Genomic DNA, 12,095 nt, shown 5'->3' on the forward strand with positions numbered 1-12,095 from the left:
AAGTTGGAACAAAGGGTCTAAATCGACCAAGTTTCCTTAACTAAGCTGGTCCCATATCCCTGTAAACTTTTCCTATTCATGTGCCTGTCCACATGTCTCAAGTATTGTAACTGTACCTGTATCTACCACTTCTTGTGTCAGTTCATTCCACATACCAATCATTGTGTGAAAACGTTGCCCCTACAGTCTTTCAAGTCTTTCTCCTCTCACCTTAAAGATGTGTCATGTTGATTTGAAACCCCCAATCGTAAGGGAAACACCCTTGCTATTCACTTTATGTCCATCATGACTTTACAAACCTCAGTAAGGTCACCCCTCAATCTCCTCCAATCCAGTCAAAAAGGTACCAGCATATTCAGCCTCTTCTTGTCACTCAAACCCTCCTGTCCTGGTACCATCCTTGCAAATTTTCTCTGCATCAATTTGACATCCTTCCTATAGCAAGGCAACCAGAACGGTACACCATACTCCAACGTCTTGCTTAAGAAAGGAAGTGGGGATCATACATGAAATGATAGGCGAGTCAACCTGATGTCTGTGGTGGGGAAGCTTTGAAGATGATACTGAGGGACAAGATCTGTGTACATTTGGAAGAAAATACACTAGTGACATGCACCGTGGTTTTATATGGGGAAGTTTGTCTCACCAACCTGATTGAATTTTTTGAAGTGGTGTCAAAGGTAATTGATGAGGGAAGGGCTGTGGATGTAATTTATATGGAACTTAATAAGGCATTTGATACAGTCCTGGAACAAAAACAAAAATCGCATGGGATTCAGGATGGACTGGCTCAAATGGATACAAAACTGGCTTGGTCGTAAAAGTGGCAAGTGTTTTTCAGAATGGAGGCTGGGAACTAGTTCCACAGGGATCCGTCTTCGGTATTCTGTTGTCTGTAGTATATATCCATGAGCTGGAGGAAAATATGGGTGGTTTGATTAGTAAGTTTGCAGATGACACAAAGATCAGTGGAGTTATCTGCTGCTAGTTCCTAAAAGAAATTCTCAATCCTCTGGTCTACCACTCATAGTATGCCTTAGTGTTTGATTGATGTTGTCCTTGACTGTCTTCGTTAACGATGGGTAGTTCATCCTTCTCATGAAGTCCTTTTCAACTGGAATGAATTTTTATAGAGTCCTATGTTAAACTTGTTTAAATGACTGCCATTTCAGACCTTCTCCTTTGTCTATTTCTCTACTTTTCTTACACTGTAATTGCCAAGGCAGATTTATTTCTCAATGGCTAAATCCAATAACAAGATCAATCACCCCTTCAACAATGGTGGAAAAACTTCTGATAGTACTGGTAAAATTATCCATCAATTGACATAATATTAGTTATCATTTAGCAGTCACTGTGGATTTGCCAAAAGTCATGTTTGACAAATTCACAGAATTGCAGAATTGTTATGGTACAAGATGGCACAAGAGGGCAGCATTTGGCTGATCACATCCACACCAATTCTTTAAATGAACATCATGATTTTGAAGTTAGTGATGTTTCCCAGTATCGCTGTGCATGGATGACTATTTGAATAAAAACAAATGGCCTCTTGAATGCCATAACTAAAACTGCTTCCATTGCACTTCCAGATAATGCACTCAAAACTTGAAATAGATTTCAAAATTCAAAATAGATTTTTGCTTAATATCGTATTTGCTGCTTTTGTGAATCACTTTAAATCTCTATCCTCTCATTCTTAATTCTTTGAGTAAGAACAATTTTTCCTTATCTACTGTGTAGCCCTCTCATGAATAACCATTATCCATTCTCCTCTTGGCCTGTTATTGATGGAGAAGAGTACTTTTTATTCATTCATGGTAATGGAAAGACTTGTTAACAGAACTAAAGAGGGCATTGGTTAAGGAGCAGAAAGCAGACAGTAGAAGTAAGTTATTTTTCAGCTTAGAGGTACACAAAGGTGTTTCCCAGAGATCAGTGCTGAGATCATTGCTCCTTTGACAGTATAATTGGATGTAGGTTTGCTCACTGAGCTGGAAGGTTAATTTTCAGACATTTCATCACTAAACTGGGTAACATAGTCAGTGAGCCTCCAGACAAAGCACTGCTGTGTTTCCTGCTTTCTATTTATGTTTGGGTTTCCTGGAGTTGGTGATGTCATCTCCTATGGTGATATCATTTCCTGACCTTTTTCTCAGGGGTGGTAAATGGGATCAAAGTAAATGTATTTGTTGATAGAATTCCGGTTGGAATGTCATGCTTTTATGAATTTGCATGCATGTCTCAGTTTGGCTTGTCCTAGGATGGATGTGTTGTCCCAGTCAAATTGATGTCCTTGTCTGTATGTAAGGATATTAGTGAGAGAGGGTTGTATTGTTTTGTGGCTAGCTGATGTTTGTGTATCCTGGTGGATAATTTTCTGCCTGTTTGTCCAATGTAGTGTTTGTTACAGTTCTTGCATGTATTTTGCAAATGACATTTAGTTTCGCTTGTCTGTATGGGGTCTTTCGAGTTCAGTTAGCTGCTGTTTTAGTGTGTTGGTGGGTTTGTGGGCTACCAAAATGCCCACAAGGGCTCTGAGTAGGGTGGCAGTCATTTCTGAAATGTCTTTGATGTAGCTGAGAATGGCTAGGGTTTCTGGATGCATGTATGGATGCATTAAGCAAAAACTGGCCCTGAAATGGGAAATGAATGCCACCCACCAGAGCGCCACCCACGAACAGCTGTACTTCCTGCATGAATGCCTAAGAAAATCAGTACTACCTACATTCTTCAATACAACTTCCCCTTCACACCCCACTAGCCAAAAGAACAGCAGAGCAAAATGGCTGTAGAATGCTTAGAGAAATGATTAATGATGCCCACAACATACTCTGTAAATACAATCAGGAATTCTGCACCAAAAATAATTATTCACTCATGCAACAGACCATGAATAGACAGACACAGTACAACAAGTTATAGATATTTGACAGCAACAAACACAAAATGAAAAAAAACTAGACCTGCAGAAAAAACGAGACAAACTTACACAAAATAACAAGATTGACAACACCCAAGCATGGATTAAGAAAAAAAAACTTATCTAACTGACTCTTAACAGATACAGAAAAACCTGCCTTAAGGATTAAATTACAACTGCCAGGATGCGCACAAGAAAGATTTCTCTGTATTATAAACAACACTGAAAGACAACCAACTCACCGCAGAAACCAACCAAACTATCAGACAGGCAGTCGCACCAACATGAAGCAGGAAAAAGGAAGGAAAACACTAGACAGACTAAAAAAAGATAAAAACATTGTTATCATACCTGCAGACAAAGGACGCTTGACAGTCATTTTAAATCAAAGAGACTACATTGATAAAGCGAACGCACTACTTGCAGACACCAACACCTAGCATCAAAGTGGCAATAGACCCGACCCCCACAACAAGAGAACTGAATCACAGCCCTACTCAAATCTGGAGAAATAAATAAGACAGACGTCTAAAAATGAAATCAGATGAATCCAACACACCACCCTCCTATGGATTGCCCAAAGTTCACAAACCAGGAGCCCCCCCTCAGACCCATAGTCGGACTACCTGGAACACCAACTTACAGATTGGCCAAGGAGCGACACCAAAGACTAAAACACTTAGCAGAAGACTCACGCCACTCCATCCACTCCACCCAAGAATTCCTGAAAACCAAAGATACCAAGATAGAAGAGGATGAAATAATGGTCTCCTTTGAAGTAACAGTCCTCTTCACATCTATCAACATCAGCCTGGCCAAGGAAACAGGGACTACACTGTTGGAAGAACCAAAGACACATACTGTCCTTGCTGGTGCTGGTTGGTGTATCATCAAGCTAGTGCACCTATTCCTTACCCCACACTTCACCTTCAGCAACAAAACCTACAAATCAACAGAACACCCATGGGATCTCCAATATCAGGGTTCTTAGCAAAGGCAGTAATGCAGAGACTCGAACAATCAGCTCTGCCAACCATCCGGTCTAAACTTTGGGTCTGCTACATGGATGACACCTTTTTCATCATTAAACAAATTAGAGGAAACCTTCAAGACCATCAATAATACCCTTCCTGGCATAAAATTCACAAAAGAGGAGGAAAACAACAACAGACTATCATTCCTAGATGTCACAGTTGAGCAAACAGCCAACTGGGAATTTCAAACCAGCGTCTACAGGAAAACAACACATTCTGACCAAATATTGAACTACAGAAGCAATCATCCCAACATTCGCAAACGAAGCTGCATCAGAATATTATTTCAACGTGCCACCACACACTGCAGCACAGAGGAATTATGCAGAGCAGAGGAAAATCACCAATACCGTGTATTCAAAAACAATGGGTACCCAATGAACATAGTCTGCCGATTTCTCAGCAACAAACCCAAACAAGCAGACAAAATGCATCCATAAACCCTAGCCACTCTCCCCTACAAAGACATTTTGGAAATGACTACCAGATTACTCAGACCCTTGGCATCATGGTAGCCCACAAACCCACCTAAATACTAAACTATCAGCTAATGAACTTGAAAGACCCCATACAGATAAGCAAAACTAATGTCTTTTACAAAATACCTTGCAAGGACTGTAACAAACACTACATTGGATAAACAGGCAGAAAACTAGCCATCAGGATACATGAACATCAACTAGCTACAAAACGACATGACCCTCTCTTACTAGTATTCTTACAAACAGATAAGGAAGGACACCACATCCATCCTAGGACAAGCCAAATGGAGACATGCACAAGAATTCCTCGAAGCATGGCATTCTAACCGGAGGTCTACCAAGAAATACATTGACTTGGATCCCATTTACTCCCCCTGAGAACAGGAAATGACATCAACCCAAGGAAACCCAAACAAATAAATAGAAAGCAGGAAATGCCAGCAGTGCTTTGTCTGGAGGTTCACTGAAGATGTGACTTTGTATGGTGATGAAACGTCTGAAAGTGAACTTTCCAGCTCAGCGAGCAAACCTACATCCAGGACCTCAACCTGAGCTACAAATCTTCTCAAAAGTCGCTAGTATATTAATTCTTTCAATGTGTGCATAACTTTGTATTTCTAAATTGTTATTCATAAACATCAAACTTTGAGAAGGATGTTCACAGACTTAAGGTGAAAATACATAGGGGAAGTGCACATAAAAGGGCAAGTCCAACACAGAAGGGTGAAGTAGGGAAAATGAGAGGAAACAACTAAGTTGGATAAAGTTCAAGAAGGGAAGGAACAAAAACACCTTTGGAATCGTATGCATACATGTAAATCTTTGAAGGTGGAAGAACAACATGAAAAAGGTGTTTGAAAAAAAGCAAATGATATTAGAGGGAAAGACTAGAAAAACAATACAGTAATGTTAAATTTTCTATTCAACATTCACCCTCACTATTTAAAAAAAAATTGATTATTAGGATGTGGCAAAGTTGCTGGCTAGTCCAGCATTTGTTCTCTATTCCTACTTGCCCAGAGGTACAGACAGCAAAATTCCTTCCCTAACAACCAACTCAGCGACCTGGACCCAATCTACAAACCATTGCAATGAGTTGGTTCTGTCACTTGGATGCTGATTGGTGTACATGGATGTGGGTTGCAAGTTGTCCACCTGTTTGTTCTTTATAGTGGTTGGTGCAGTCGCTGCATGGGATTTTGTAAATTACATTTGTCTTGCACATAGTGAGTATCCTGGAAGCATGGTACTCCTCCTCAGTCTCAATCAACGAACACATTGACTTGGACCCAATATTCAAACCACTGCAGTGCAAAACCAGAATTGGCACCAACCGGAACTATTTCTTTTTGGGAAGGAAAACAACCATCCTTTCATGGCCTGGCCTACATGTGACTCCAGACTCTCAGAATGTTGTTGATTATTAACAACCCTCCTGCAATGGCCTTGCAAGCCTTTCAAGTAGTTACAATTGCTATGAAGTCACAAAAAAGAAATGAAATTGAATGGGCCACCTGGTATTGATCGAGGTACTGAAAAAAGCAGTGTTCCTGCTGATCCTACAAAGTCCTTCTTACTAACCGGTAGCGGCGAGTGCCAAATTGGGAGAACTATCTCATAGACTAATCAAGCAACAACCTGACAGTTATACTCGTGGAATGACATGAGTGATTATAGACAATGTCTCAGCCACCACCACCATGGATATTTCCTTTTCCAGCAGCAAGACAGGCCCAGCAGCGGTAGTGACCTAATAATATGCAGTCAGGAGGGATTTGCCCTGGGAAAAATCGTGAATGGTTCTGGACATTGTGCTATCATCAGAGAGTATCCTCACTTTTGACCTTTATGATTGAAGGTCAATGTTAAAGCAAGACTTTGTCTTAGAGTGACCACTGCATTGGTCTTGTTTACTAATACTGTCATGGACAGATGCATCTGCGGCCGTCACATTGTTGAGGATGAGGCATAGTCAGCATTGACTCTGGACGCAATGAAGTCTCATGGTATCAGGTCGAACATGAGCAATCCTGCTGACTACTACGGAATGTCCTCCTTTGGCTGATAACTCCATTCTGAACCACAATTGGAGGAAGCACGAAGGATAACAAGGGTACACAATACACCCTGGCTGGGAGATTTCAATATCCACTACTAAGAGTAGCTTGACAGCAGCATTCTTGATTGAGTTGGTCGTTGAGTCTGTGGCAGGTGGTGAGAGAACTAACAGAGGGAAAAAACAGACTATGCCTCATCCACACCAATCTGACCGCTGCAGATGCATCCAGGGCAGTATTGGATAGAGTGACCACTGCATAGTCCATCTGGAGACAAAATCCTGCTTTCATATTGAGAGTTTTCTGGTTGCTTCATCAATTACTGTCCTTCTATCATAAAGGTCAAAAGTGAGGATACTCTCTGATAGCACAATGTCCAGAACCATGCACAATTTTTCGCATACTGAAGCAGTCCATGTCCAAATGCAATAAGACCTAAACAATATCCAGGTTTGGGCTGATAATTGGTAAGGAGAAAGTCAGGACTGCAGATGCTGGAGATCAGAGTCGAGAGTGCGGTGCTGGAAAAGCACAGCACATCAAGCAACATCCAATAAGCAGGAGAATCAATGTTACGGGCATAAGCCCTTCATCAGGAATAAACCTGAATTGGGAGACCTAGCCACTCCCTTGCCATTGTTAAACTAGGCTCTTTCTAGACCTCTTGACACCTCTGCCTTTACGCTGCAAGGACAAAATAACCTTGTTAAAGTGACAGCATAGTCACACCTCCCCTGCCCTTAAAAAGGATGAACCATCAATATACAAAAATGGCTTCATTTTAAACCTCTTAGTCTTACTCTGTTAGTATACTACAATACATACACACTGTATTGACTATCAATATGCAAACATTCATGACTTCAGTCCATCTACTGCCACTGAACGCCTCAGTTTTTTTCATCCAACTCTCGACAATGCGTCAGTAATTATATTTTCCTGTCCTGCCATATTTATAATTTCCAAATTGAATGGATGCAAATAATAAGCTCTATCTAAACAATCTGGAATCTTTGTCCTTAAATTTTTCAGTACATTATGATTGTCTCAGACACTATTGGCAACATAAATGTTGAAATGTTGTAACACCAATACCAAGCTCAAGGTCTCCTTCATAATTGTCAAATATTTCTATTGATGAATGCTTCACTTCCTGGGGAAATATCCAATAGGTCTTTCTATCAACTCTTCATCCTCCTGTAAGGGTACAGCACCGACACCCACATCACTCTCATCAATAATTACCTTGAATGGTTTTGCATAATTAGGTGTGGCTAACACTGGGGCAATGGTTGATACAGCTTTCAAGCTGTCAAAGGCCTTCTGACTGTCTGCGTCCACAGAAACTTCCTGCACTTCTTCAGTAATTCAGTGAGTGGAGCAGCCACATGGTAAAATTCGTTACGAATTTCCATTAAAACTTCCCAGGAAGAATTGTACTGCTGACTTCGTTGATGGGAAATGCGCTAATAACTTTTGTTTTCACATTCCACAGGGCCATCTGTCCATGCCCGGTAACATGGCCCAGGAACGTGACATTGTCTTTGGCGAATTCACTCTTAGCCAAGTTTATCACCAAGCCTCCCTCCCGAAGTTGATTGAATAATTCCAATAAATTCTGCAAATGTTCCTTCCATGTGTGACTAAAATTCACCAGGTTGTCTGTATACCACACAATTGGATAATCCAGAAATTACTTTATTGGTTAGTCTTTGAAATATGGCTGGCACATTTTTCATAACAAATTGCATGACTTTAAATTGATACAGTCCAATCGGTGTTAGGAAAGCCAAAACTGTTTTTGCTCTTTCAGATAAGGGTATCTGCCAGTATCCTCTGAGTAAGTTCAATTTAGAAATATAAGTTGCTTGCCCACCCTTCTCAATATAGTCTTCCAAATGGAAAATCTGAAATGAATCAGACTTTGTAGCTACATTGATTTTGCTAGAGTCTACACATAACGTTGGTTAGCATATGGATTCAGCCCCATTACTTTGGGTGAGCTCCAGTCACTGCAACTCACTTTGATTATGTTGGCTTGGAACATGTGTTCAATCTCCTTTAGAATCTGTGCTAACTTTAGAGGGTTAGGTCTATAAGGATGTTGCTTAATTGGAACAGCATTTCCCTTATCTACATCATGTATAATTAGATTAGGGCATCCCAGCTTATTTTGACATACCTCCCCATGTGATAGCAATAATTCTTTCAAGTCATTTCCTCCAGAAGATAACATAATAATTTATCCCAATTTTTGACAATTTCCTTATTGTCCAATTTAATTTGAGGAATGTCCAAAATAGGTTCTTCGCTCTGTGTTGTAACAGTAACACATTCTCTTTTTGCTTTCCTTCCTATCAAAATACCTTTTGAGCATATTCACATGACACACTGAGATTACTTTCTGTCTGGAGTCCTTATCAAATAGTTCAACTCACTCAATCTCCTTTCAACATGATAAGGTCCACGAAACCTTGCTTTTAAAGGTTCACCTATTGCTAACATTTAACCTCTGTTTGCAAAATTGTGACTTTTTGATTTCTTGCTTGCTTCCTGCTTCATCATACACTGATATTTTTAGATGCTGTCAAGCTAACTCCCCTGCTTTATCGTTCCTTCAAAGTTGACACGTAATCCAAATGTGATCTCTGAACCAATTTCTCCTTAATTCATTTCCGTGGTCCTCTCACTTAATGCCCAAAAACTTCTTCAAATGGACTGAATTTGGTCAATTCATTTGGCGCATCTCTAATTGAAAAAAGTACAAACAGTATTCTTTTATCTGAATCATCTGGACAGTCCTGACTATTAGCCCTTAACATGGTCTTTAATTCCTGAAGCCACCTTTCTAGCGTTCCCTGCGATTCTGGATGGTACGCAGTAGATTTGAATGGTTATCTTCCAAAGCTGTCCATAACTTCCTTGAATAATTTTTATGTAAAATTTGATCCTTGATTTGATTATATCTCTGTGGGTAGTCCGTATCTAGTGAAAAATATGAGTAACCCCTCTACAATCCTTTTAGTTGTGATATTACATAATGGAATGGCCCCTGGAAATCTAGTGGACACAGTGTTAATAAATACTGATTCTCACTTTGTGTTTTAGGTAGCAGTCCTTCGTGATCAATTCAGACCCTTGGAAAAGGTTCCTCAAATGCTGGAATGGGTATTGAAGGTGCTGGTTTTATTACTGCCTGCAGTTTTCCAATTACCTGTGTAAATATATGGCTTACTTGTAAATATATGGCTGGCTGCGAGTGTAAATATACTCGGCCTTCGGAAGCCTTTGGGGATGCTCCGTTATGCACGCACGTGGAGGAAGCCACGTAGTACTCCGTTTCGCAGGCAAAACAAGCTCATGTAGTGCACTGTTTCGCGCGCAGGAGGAAGTCACGTGGTACTCCGTTTCGCAGGCAAAACAAGGTCACGTAGGGTCGGACATCTGGGAACGCAAGGAGGCAGAGAATGGAGTCAGATCAACAGCCAATCAGAAGACAATCCCACCTCAGTGATTGCATGACGTTTTTTATTATATAAAAAGACTGGGTGAGGGACAGGAAGGTGTGGTACTTTCTGAACTGACACACTATATAGTTTGTCAGGGACAGAAAGGTCTAGACCCAGAGCTCTGTATGCTTTATCCATTTACTCCTAAAATAAAATAAGAGTGTGAGACCGAATATCTTCTCCTATTGCTTCATTTAAAGAACACGCAGGACTGGGCTCACACATAGAAGAAAGTAAGTTGGTAGATTGAGCTAAAGTCCGACAATTTGGTGACCCCGACGTGATGAAGACGGAGAAGTGACGGAAAAGAGAGAAAAATAGAAACAACGGACAATTGACGTCTGATGACAACAACAAGCGGCGCAGCATTAAAAAAAAAGGTGAGCAGACGCCTGTTTATATCGAAGTTCTGCAATTGGAAATGTTAAATTGATTGTTGTCATTATACTGCAAGTGTCCTAGTAATAGTAAGTGGATAAAGTATTGATATAGTACGTACAGGTTTAAAGTCCCGTGGGGTTAGAGTCCCCATAAAAGCAACAAGGTACGTAAGTGTGAGGAGGTTCAAAGTCCATTGAGCAGGATCTCATAAAAGCAACGCTCACAAATTGTGGTGTATGATTGTGTTGTATGTTTTAAAACTTAAATTGGGGAATGTACGGAGGGTGGCAGAAAAGCCAGTAGTGTCTTGAAGACAGGGACGGTGGTGTCTCAGCGAGAGAGAGTTGGCAGTGGAAACCTAATGGTGACAACGACACTGCTGTTAAATCTCGCTGAAAGGATTAGTTGCTCGGGTGTACTCCATACAAACTGACTGGCCACCGGAGTTGTCTCTGATTGGGTTAGCTGCTCGGTTATATTATATCCAAACCAATTGACTGCTAGACGGGAGGATTAAAACAAAAATACATAAAATGGAAGGGGAATTTGATAAAGAGTGTGAGGAATACGGAGGATGTTCTTTCGACTTAATGTTGCCTGTAAAACAGCAGTGGGGTAAAGCTAGAAGTCAGTTAGTCAGTGGGCTTGCAAAGGACAAACAAAAAACAATGATGAAGAAATATGATAAGATATTTGGGAAGAATTACAATAACAGGGCAAAGTCCCTAAAGATGAGGAGAGGGAGAAATTGTCACCGTTTTTAAGGAAAAGCAGAAGAGCAAGCTAAATTAGAAGTTGAAGAGCACATGAAGGGAAAGAAAGGGTCAATATTAGAAGAAAGTGGACAAAAGAAGGCGAGGAGGATTCATCTGCACAACATGACGTTAGCCTGTATGGCGGTAGAAACATTCCAAAAGAGGGTGGGTGGTATCTCTCCGACAAAACTGGCGAAGGAGACAGAAAAGGCAGGACCATCCGTGCCATTATATTCCAAATCGCCTGGGCTACAATCACCACCCCCATATCCTGTAACACAAATGCCACTCATGTATGTTCAAGAAGGGGTGTTGGATGTGCAAGAAATAGGAACAAGAGAGTACGAAGCAGTAAAAGAGAGACTGGCAGAAGCAGTAGAAGAAAGCATCAGAAAGGTAGAAAAACTAACACTAGAAGCTGAACAGAGAGTTGAAGAAGCGGAGGGTGCAAGCAGGATGATAATGATGCACAGCAGGAACAAAGAACAGCCAAAACAGGGGAGACATTCATTATTGGAAGAGCCAGATGCTCACTTGACACCGTATAGTGTTGAGAGCGAAAGGAGGGGAAGATTACATAGCTCAGGTCAGTTATTAGATGACGGGTTCTCAGACAGAAGAAGGAGAAATTTGAGGGAAGAACGAGATAGAGACAAATTGGGTGGGGGGTGGGGGGGGAAAGAGTCTAAAAATAGTACAGATATTGAGGACGAAGAATCCCTGACAGAGGATGGCCCACACACCTACCCCGTCACTTTCAAAGGCTCACTCACAATGCATACCGAACATGGCCCTCCAATGAAGCCCCTACCTGAACCAAGTTACAACCTGCGTCACAGAGACACATTACGACAACCCATACAGTATCAGCACCACCAAATGCCATTAATATACAGAGGCTCTTATTTGGGGGATGTTTATCAGCCCTTCTCATTTACTGACATGAACTGCATC

The 12,095-nt window shown here is 40.9% G+C and overlaps 1 protein-coding gene and 1 long non-coding RNA gene across 6 annotated transcripts in view; one reads left to right on the top strand and one right to left on the bottom strand.

Moving 5' to 3' along the window:
- The window catches only part of ccdc125 (coiled-coil domain containing 125), a 52,524-nt gene that overhangs the window by 32,596 nt on the left and 7,833 nt on the right, over positions 1 to 12,095 (top strand). Inside the window, exons 13-14 of one of the 4 annotated variants that reach the window (XR_011962028.1) lie at positions 9,605 to 9,673; positions 9,882 to 11,766. The exons of 1 other annotated variant lie outside the window; for it this stretch is intronic. The gene's annotated coding sequence lies outside the window, so the exon portion shown is untranslated. Of the gene's footprint in view, positions 1 to 9,604; positions 11,767 to 12,095 lie in introns of those variants that run through there. 2 more of the 4 variants (XR_011962029.1, XR_011962026.1) reach the window with 2 other exon arrangements.
- LOC140483751 (uncharacterized) overlaps positions 1 to 12,095 on the bottom strand; it is a 56,316-nt gene that overhangs the window by 12,268 nt on the left and 31,953 nt on the right. The gene's annotated exons all lie outside the window — the stretch shown is intronic.

The sequence above is a fragment of the Chiloscyllium punctatum genome, chromosome 2 (genome assembly GCF_047496795.1).
Source record: "Chiloscyllium punctatum isolate Juve2018m chromosome 2, sChiPun1.3, whole genome shotgun sequence".
Classification (NCBI taxonomy): Eukaryota; Metazoa; Chordata; class Chondrichthyes; order Orectolobiformes; family Hemiscylliidae; genus Chiloscyllium; species Chiloscyllium punctatum.